Here is a 9,897-nt window from a genome sequence, read left to right as displayed (position 1 = left end):
ACAGGCAGCATTTTCCAACCAGAGACAGATAATCCTGGAAGCCATAACGTTCAGTGGCATGCAAGCAGATGTTAGCGCCCTCTTCTCAGGGACATGCAGGACAGAAAGCTGGTCACCAGGATACTTCATTATATAAAAAGTAAAGTAGTAATAATCTACTGTCTAAATGTCTATAGATCTACAATCCCATGTACTTGATTTCCCTTAATTTTCACAAAAACTATGAGGTACATTACATTTCTCAACCCAACATTTACTGTCAGCCTATCCCTATGTCATTTTGCTCAACTCCACAGGGCAGCTTTTGACACCTCATGAATCTGGAGAATGCCAGATATTGAGTTAGATGTCCTATCCAACCACATGCCCCATCGATGCCAACATCCCAATCCTTAAAAAGAGTGGGAAGAGATAGAAAGGGAGAAATGAATAAATGATAATGAGGAGAAATGGAGCAGACCACAGCAAACTTACCTAGAGGAAGTTACCAAGAAGAGAATGTGTGTGTATGCTTATGTGAGTGTACAGGTATTAGCAGGTGCATTTGGCCATACATGTCTTTGTATATGATTGTGTGTATGTGTATGTGTATGTGTGTGTGTGTGTGTGTGTGTGTATGTGTATGTGTATGTGTAAGTGTGTGTGTGTGTGTGTGTGTATGTGTATGTGTATGTGTAAGTGTGTGTGTGTGTGTGTGTGTATGTATGTGTGTGGCCATATGTGTGTGTATGTGTATGTGTGTGTGTGTGTGTGTATGTGTGTGTGTGTGTATGTGTATGTGTGTGTGTATGTGTGTGTGTGTATGTGTGTGTGTGTATGTGTATGTGTAAGTGTATGTGTATGTGTATGTGTATGTGTAAGTGTATATGTGTAAGTGTATATGTGTAAGTGTGTATGTGTATGTGTATGTGTATGTGTATGTGTATGTGTATGTGTATGTGTATGTGTATGTGTATGTGTATGTGTATGTGCTTCCCTGAGACTACCTCTGGCTCATGAATCAGCATTGCTTGGTGTTTATCGTTCAGGCAAGTGCACAGGATTTCCTATAAAGCCCATCTCAGGCCCTACTCCCACTTCTATCCTCCCACGAGAACTGTCAGACGGAAGCTTCTCACAATGGAATATAGTGTGAGGCTGCTGTGGCTTCCTCCTGCAGAATCCCTGCTGCCTCCGTGTGCTCACCTCTCCTCCTGTATGAACTCTCAGTCCTTCCTTTAACATTAGTATCTTTCCCAGGGCTGAGGTCAGGCCTCCGAGTCTTGTCCATCTCTAGCTGCATCATCCCCTCATTCATTTGCCTCATTCAAGACCTCGGCACTTGTCCCTTCTCACCTGCACCTCCACCACCCTGAGCGCCTATGGCCTTGCTCCCTGTGCAGCTGTTTTCTGGGCAGAGTGGGACTGTCCCTTTCCCTTTCTCCTCCCACAGATGCCAGCTGCCCTAGGCAGTGATGGATCTATGCAGTCCTTGTTCCTTACTCTGTGCCTCGTATGAAAAGACTCTTTGTTGTCTTGGGCAGGCCTCAATGGCCTTAGTTCATCCTGGGCTCTCCATCCTGACACTCATTACGGGTGCTCATCACTCCATCATTGTGTGTGTTTCACTAAAAGGCTTCTCTTCTCATCCTTGGCTTCTTTCACTGGCATCCACAAGGCACTCTCTGAACTGCACAAACCTGGTTCAGAACCACTTCAGTTTCTTCTACCCCCTCCCCCCAAAATAGATGAAATTCCAAGACCCTACCACTATTCTTAGAGACCTCAGATCATATGATGATGCTATGATCTGAGTGCTTTCTGACGCCAGAATCCCCACATCAACAAGGTTGATATCTTACCATGTCCCATCTTTCCTGCCATATTCGATGTTTATCCCTGTAGCTCCTATCCATCTCCTGAACTGCCAATCAGGGCACTGCTATTGACAACATAGAAAGTGCTACCTTCTGAGAGATCCATCTGCTTCTGGTCTTATTACTCATGCCTGAGTATAAACTGCAGACTCATCACTGCAACATCTAAGAGACTCTGGTTGCATTCTCCCACATAACCTTGCTGTTCCAGCCACTGTGGAGCCCTACATTCACATCATCAAGATCAAGTGCATGGGCTCCAGGGACAGAAGACCTGGATTCCATCCTTCTCTGTCATTATCCATACTAGAACCTCTGTTTTCCCATCTGTAAAAGGGAATATTTGGGTACTCTACCTCACTGGATTTTCCTAAAGATTGGTCAGATCGATATGTCTAAAGAGCCAAGGAACATGGCTCAGCACCCAGTTTGAAAACATTGTTGTCATGCTAATCACAAAGGGATGGAGTCACTCATCGCCACCTTTCCTGATTTGTGAGCTCAAATAAACTAGCATGCAGTGGTGCTAAGTGAATAAGCAGATAGCTAGGGAATTTCTTTCTTTTTTGTTCTGTTTACAGATAATAAGATTCTTGTTAGACAACTGGATGCCTGAGTTCTGAAAGCCCTCTTAACATCGTATGAACTCATGTAGATCTGAGCTGCAGCTGACAAAATAGTTCTACTCCATGACACCGTAGACCCTGCTAGATTGTCTCCTGTATTTGCTTTTCTTCTCAGTTGAAACAAAACATTGCATAAAACACCCACAGTGTATCTAGTCTTTTGGTGTCCCTAGTCTCTGGAGTCTTCCCAGACCCTTTTGGAAGATCCAGAATTTAATCATGCATTAATATCTTCTGTTAAAATGGTGAGCACCTATATTTTCCTGTGGGGATTGCTCATGTTTCTAGGCATCTCCTAGCTCTGGGGTATTAGAAACATTGGAAACAAAAACTTTCCAGGCTTTTTTAAAGAGCTGAGGGGCCCTAGCCAGCTCCTAGAGGTTTCTATGTCCAGCTAAAACTCTAGTCTTCTAGAGCAATGCTATTTGAACTCAAGCAAAGTCAGTTCCCAGGACTACAGTGAGGCTAGACTTAGTACTAACCAGGCTTGGCCTTGTGGACCCACATAGAGGTAGATGACATATCCTCACCCCTACATCCCCAGGAATCTTCAGAAACAGAGCCAATGGACTAAGAGGATAAAAACAGTGCTTCATAGGGGAATTCAGGGTTAGCTATGGCCAGAGCAAGGAGCAGCACTCTAATAAACATCAACTGGCCAACAAATAGTGTTATCTGGGGTGGTATTCCAGCTAGAACCTGTGGGGTTGAATTAGCCCTGAGGACTCCGACTCCAAGATATAGCTTAAGTTGTACTCTCAGCTTAGCCACTCCCTAGTTGCATGACCCAAGACAACTGCTCAAAATGTTAATTGCCTTATAAATAAAACTGGAATGGTGATTTTTACTTCAGGGTAATTCTTTCATCTAATTGGATGAAAGATGCCCTACCCTAGCCAGGGTTTCACCTCTAGGACAGCATTCACAGGATCAAGTACATGACTGTTCAACAGAGACCCTTTTATACTCAAGAAGTAGCGTTGTCTAAGGGGCGGTGATATTTTTATAAAGACACAGACTGTGTAATGAAGGAAAATAAAAGTTAAAACATTGACACTCAAGACTTTGCTTCATATACATTTTTAATGGCTTATCTGTTTTTAAATATAAGTTGCCAACTCCTGGATTTCTGAAAAAGAAATCTGCCAAACAACACTGCCATGTGATTCAGCCTCCCTTTCACCACTGCCATAGCTCGTCCCAACTCACTGGAGTGGGTGGTTGGATAACTCACAAGACAATTGAACTCTCCAATACAGAACATAGCCTCCCAAGCCACAGCCATGCTTAGTAATTGTGCAGAACTCTTTAGTATAACATTGCCAGCTCTTTTCCTAACCACACAATCCTCGTCAACCAGATTCCACTTCTGCTCAATCTTGTGTGCCTTGCTTATTGCCAAGCTTCCTTTTCTGCATCAGTGAAAAGTTAAATGCAAAATTATCATTTTAGAGGCACAACAAACTACAAGGTCAATTTAAATTGTTCCTGAGAAGCCAAGGTTGCAAACTTTCATTGGTAATTAGCATCTTTTAAAACAGGTAAATTAGTGTATGTTTTATATGACCTTTTGAATATAAAGACATAAATACCAGTAAACATGAAATTGTGTCTTTGCCAAAGCTGTATCTTTAACAAAGCAGTAAAAATTGCTTCAGTATACATGCTGTACTTGGTTCCTTAACAATTTAGGCAGGCTGGCTTTCCTAGATTTCTTCTGTTTGAAATGTAACTAAAGTAATCTTTGAGGGTAACATGATTTTTTTTTCACATTTGTCCTTCTACCTTGTGTAGACAAAACATACCCAGCCCAGGGTTCCCATTGTCTTCTTACAATCCAGCCCAGAACACCACCCCCTCTCTGCCCCAAAACCTGACAAGCACAGCTTGCCCAGAATGCACGCATGGCTGGAGCTGTCCCCTAAATGCTGCTGCAAGGATCTGCTTTCCTGGTGTGCTGTCTGTGCCTATTAGGGAAGAAAATGATGTCAAGAAAAGAACGCAACATCTTATCAAAACCAGGTATTTTCTCTCTGTCTGCCCTAAAAACTCAGATGTTCATGTATTTTTCCACAAGAGGCATTGAGTTACATTTGCAGACCTTTGTAAATATCTGCTGGAGAACACATCTGGAATCGAGTCATGGTTCTTACCATGGCACTCATCAAGCAAGCCCTGATGGAAATAATAGAGTATACAGATGCAGGAAAGCATGAAATAAAGAAGTTCAACACACACACGAGGGTGGGGGGGGGAGAGGGAGAGAGGGGAAGAGAGGGGAGGGAGGGAGAGGGAGAGAGAGATTAATCTAGGAGAAAAAACAGAATTTTGTGCAGAAAAGAACTGGGGCAGCGGGAAGGAAAAAGGAGGAAGATTTTTTTAAAAAGGAAATGAAAACGGGAGTGCCAAGAGGAATCCCCAATAAAGATGAAACCTACAAGAAAATAAGAAAGTGACAGGAGAGACACAGGAAGAGACAAGAGGATGGGCCCCCCAGAGAGTGGGCTGGAGGAAAGCGTAGGGGCTAGCCACCGAGGGGAGGGAAATCCCGCCGTCAGAGCTAAGGCGGACTTGAGAATCTGCCCAGAAAAAAAGGCCAAGGGAAGGAGAGGCATTCTACTGCCCTCTCCCGCTCGCAAGTCTGTCTAGTAGGACCACAGGGCTCGTCTCACCTGGGATCTCTGCAGCATCAGCATCAGCTAGGAGGTGAGTACCAGCTGCACGGTGGCCAGCCTGCACTGCTGAACTTCTCTGCAGAACCCATGGGAGTCCAGGCCCCGCCTCGGGAGGCGGGTCCTTCAGGTCCCTAGCCCACAGGGTCCCCAACCCTGGCCTTTCTAAGCTGAGGAGGCACCAAGGAGCTAGATCCCAGAGCTCCATTCCTCCGGCCGGCCGCTCTCTCCTTGCTCACAGGCTCCTGGAGCCTGACAGACAGCCAAAAGCACCAGGCTCAGTCCTGCTGTGTTTGGATGTCTTCTGTCACCTCCAAGCTGTTGCGCAGAGCACTCCAGCATCTAGGCTCTTGAACCGTCCTGGGCCTGGCTGTGGTAAAAGTTTGGTGATGGCATCCTGCCTGAGAGCCCAAGGACTCCTGCACTGTCCCTTAACCTCCTGAGCTGTGTTTTCACAGCTCCCTCCTAGACTTCACTGTAGTACCCACTGCCTCCCTGCCTTCCCTGCTGGATGCCATCAATCAGCAAGGGGCCCCCAAATAACTACCCTGGAAGGAGGGGTGGAGTGAGGCAAGAAGGGTGCCTGTGAGCAAGGTGGCTGAGAACGGGTGCCCCTAAGGCCATGTCCTGCAGAACCAGGGATTTTCCTTGGAAAATGGGGTAGAGTGGGGGCTCTTGGCCCAGTTGCAGCACTCCTAGTGTGGGCCCTGATCTAACCTGGGTTGCTGATCATCCTGAAGTGGGTGGGGAAAGGAGACTCCTTTAGGAAGTAAAAGGAAAACCTGCCCAAATGTCTTGTGTCCATACCCCTCCCGTCTCCCCCTCCTTCTCTCCCTCATTCAATGACACAATTGTTCTGAGGCCACCAGGGATCCAGGATGCACAGAGACAAACAGAGGACTCTCAGGAGTCTTTCAGTGGGCTTGGAAGAATCTGTTACCAAAGAAAATGGGAGGTGGGTAAGGTTGGAGCTGCATTTCCCTCAGAATCAGGGATCTTAGTCACTGGTCTATTGCTGTGAAGAGACACCATGACCATGGAGACTCTTATCAAAGAAAGCATTTAGTTAGGGCTGCCTAGAGCTTCAGAGGTTTAACCCATGATTAGCATGGTGGGGAGCACTGCAGCATGCAGGCAGGTGCTGGAGAATAGCTGAGAGCTACATCCTGGTCCACAGGCAGAGAGAAGACTCTGGGCTTGGCATGGGCTTTTGAAACCCCAAAGCCCATCCCCTTGACACACTTCCTCCAACAAGGCCATCCCTTCTAATACTTTCAAATAGTGCTACTCCCTAATGACTATGACCCTATGCGGCCATTCTTCTCTAAACCACCAGGTGATGCTCCCACAGCAAATACTTTGTTAATAGAAAAGGAAATAACAATTAGGCACTTGACCAGAGCTCCAAACACCCACACGGGCAATCACCAAGGTCAGAGAAACCCATTTTACAATACACCAAGCTCAAAACGTGGGTTACCCAGGAAACACTGGTTGTCAAATAGCCACACAATACTCATGGATATCAGGCTATAAGGTCTTTGGATGCCTTGGAAAACAATGTACATATTTAGTGTCCACCTGCACTATTACTCAGGAGTGAGCACAAAGTGAAGATATGTTCAGAGGTGCAAAGGCAACATCAATGTTGGTGAAAAAGCTAAGTGATGCAAAGGAGATGAAAACATGATAGGCTGTGTGAATGACACACATTAGCACCAATTTAGAAAGGAAGGAGGGGTGGAAAGGGGACTGGGGAAGAAGACACAGAGTACTGGCTGCAAGAAAGTTTTGGTCAGGACAGATGGGGAATTTGAAGTTACTAGCATGGACCTGCTTCCAGATTCCTGGGCCTAACCATTGGCTAGAAGCAGCTCCTTGATGGGGATGTGTAATAGAGTAAAAGAATGGGGTAGATTCTAGTAATACTCACTTCCAGTTACACACACACACACACACACACACACACACACACACACTCACACACACACACAAAACTTGGAAGCTTTAATCCATACAAACAATTATGTATCTTAGGAGAAGTCACAACACCACCCATCAAAAATTTAAATATTCTATGAAGGAAGAAATGGGGTTTGAAACCCAAAAAGTTTATATTAATTGGAAGGGAGAAAAATAAGCAAGCCAGAAATCTAACCAAATATATTAGAAAATAAATAGCAAAGTAAATCTGAACAAACTGAAAAGAAGTGATTTAAAAAAACATATGTTAAATAAAAACAAAAACAGTAGATCTTTATAGCCTGGGTTCCAGAAGTTTCTATCATTGCAAAGGTCCACGGCAGATCTGATACCAATCGACACAGGACAGAAGCCATGTCAGATCACCAAGACCTCCATTTTGTCATGGACAAGCAAATACCTGGCCTGTTCAGCCTCCAAGTTACTCTTGTGAAGCAACAGTTCTCTCCTAGCCACTGTATTATCACAGAAGCTCAGGGATGACCAGTTTGTGCCAAAGAACAGGCCAGGCCATTGTGATCAGAGCCCAGAACACAGCCCTCTGTGCTGACTTACTTCCTGAAGGCAAGGAGGCCACTGCAGGGCTTCAGGGTGCTGTACCAGTGTCTTGGCCCCATCTGGGTCTTTGATACTGTTCAGCCCACTGACTGTCAGAGACTGCCTTCTCAGCCAGCTGGGCAGCCCACAAGGGCCTATGCAGAGGTTGATAGTTCTGTTGTGGCTTCTCCCTGCTGTTCAGAGAGCCTTGCCTTTGCTGCCCTGAGCATTTGGTTGCTACCTGTCCTAAGAGGAACCTAATCTGTCCAAGTATAGAGCTGGGTAGGCTGGACTGACCCTCAGGCCCTTCCTGGGGACTGGATTTGAAAGAGTATCCTGGATTTCTTCCTTCCTGTGCAAGCTGAACCACAGAAATAGTACAGCCATAGGTTAAAGAAGGTTAAAGAAGTCCTGGTTGGCCTCTGAGTGCTTATATGTGTCAGCATCCTCCTAGCATCCTGGGTTGTTGGTGTCCCGGGCAGTGTGCACCAGGTTGGTAACAAGACAGAGGATTTCTGATCTATGCTCCTTCTGTGACTCCTGGTGTACCTTCTCTCACCTTTCTCCTTCTTGGAAATCATGGTCCTAGGCTTCAGCTCCCAAGCCAGTCCAGCAATCTGCCCTCCAAAAGAGAATTCCATCTGCTGCTTAGTCCAGGAACACATATCTGAAAGGCCTGAACAGATCTTGACTCATTGATGGCTAAGCTAGCACAGATGCCTCTTTGGGCCATTTCTTCCAGAGAGTGCCTGTGATGCCAAAGGATATACTCATTGGCTATCCTGTGTCTGTGTCTTACCTTCTCCCATGGAAGCCTGCTGTGAGTCCAGTGGGGCTAAGCCACACCCTGCGGTGGATGGAAGGGCTGTTGACCTAAGTGAAGATGTTGACCCAGCTTAAGAACCACAGCCTTTTCTGTCGGCTACTGTGTGTCTAGCAGCTGGGTAGAGCATATACAGTACTGACAAAGGCACAGTAGATATTTGTCTCCTCCAGATAGTGCTCTAAAATGTGCTGGACTTAGGGATGGCATGGTGGGTCTGGAAAGAGAAGTGGCATTGCCTCCTTCCAGGACACATCTAAGACAGGAGTAGCCTAAAAATAGGGACCAGGGTCACAGGACTCAATAGTTGATACATTAAAAAGCTTTCCTTTATAAAAATAGAAGGAACAGGGCTAAGCTAGTCTTTGTAACTCAAAAATTGGGAGAAAGAGGGTTTTACAGAAATGTTTTCCCTCTTGGAACAGATAAAGACAGAGATGTCAGAAGTCACAGTGGCCCTTGTCGAGTCACGGGTGCAGCAGAAACACATGTCAAGATAGGGGGGCATCTCCCCAAATAACAGATTTGTTAATGAGAAACTTATTCCAATCTATTATTTCTTTTATTAAAATGCTAGCCCTGATACACAGGATACAGCAGAAAAGACCTCTCAGACTTGGCTCTGTGGCACCTGAGACATTCACTACATAGGTGGGAGTGACAGTCGGCCTCTGGGAACCCAGAAAGGAGGGGCGAGCAACTTCGACCTGGATGGATGCCTGGAGCAGCAGCCTGGGAACTGGTTGTACTGAGAGCAGGAAGCTAGAGGCAGATACTCTTGGCTAGGTGGCAGGCTGACCCTGGGGCCACAGGGGTCCTGAGCACAGGGAGCCTGCAGGAAAGAGGAGACACAGAACACTGAGATAGCACTGCAATCAGGCCCTGAATCTGGTTGGTTAGGTGGTGGGAAGCACCACAGATCCACAGGGTAGGCTGGGGGTGACCCCTCTTCTCCCCTGGATTCACTTTCACTCTCCCTTCCAGATCTGGTGCAGGTAGCAGGAGTCTGAATGGTGTGGAGACCAGGAAAGATCCTCAGGTTCCAGCCTTGACAAACTTTGTCTTTTGTACTCTACCCAGCAAAAGGAGTTCTGTGAACACGACCAAGGATATGGGGATGGGGAGACATGCTAGAGAAGTATGAGGAGCATATGCAAACCCCAGCAGGAGACAATGCAGGGCTGATGTGGGCAGGGAACTACTGGAAGGCTCTGCCTTGCTGGCTTTGTAGGTAGAGAAGGGCCTGACAACATGGAAGGCTGAGGCTTCATCTCCAAAGGTCATGAAGGGCAAGGAAATGGACTCTCCCACAGCCTCAACAAGGATGGGTTCCTGGAAACAACTTGATTTTAGCTCACTGAAGTTATTCCACACTTCAGTGTGAAAAGTCTGTGACCAGT

This window comes from Cricetulus griseus, assembly GCF_003668045.3.
Source record: "Cricetulus griseus strain 17A/GY chromosome 1 unlocalized genomic scaffold, alternate assembly CriGri-PICRH-1.0 chr1_1, whole genome shotgun sequence".
NCBI classification, from domain to species: domain Eukaryota; kingdom Metazoa; phylum Chordata; class Mammalia; order Rodentia; family Cricetidae; genus Cricetulus; species Cricetulus griseus.
Note: the sequence above shows the minus strand (reverse complement) of the source record.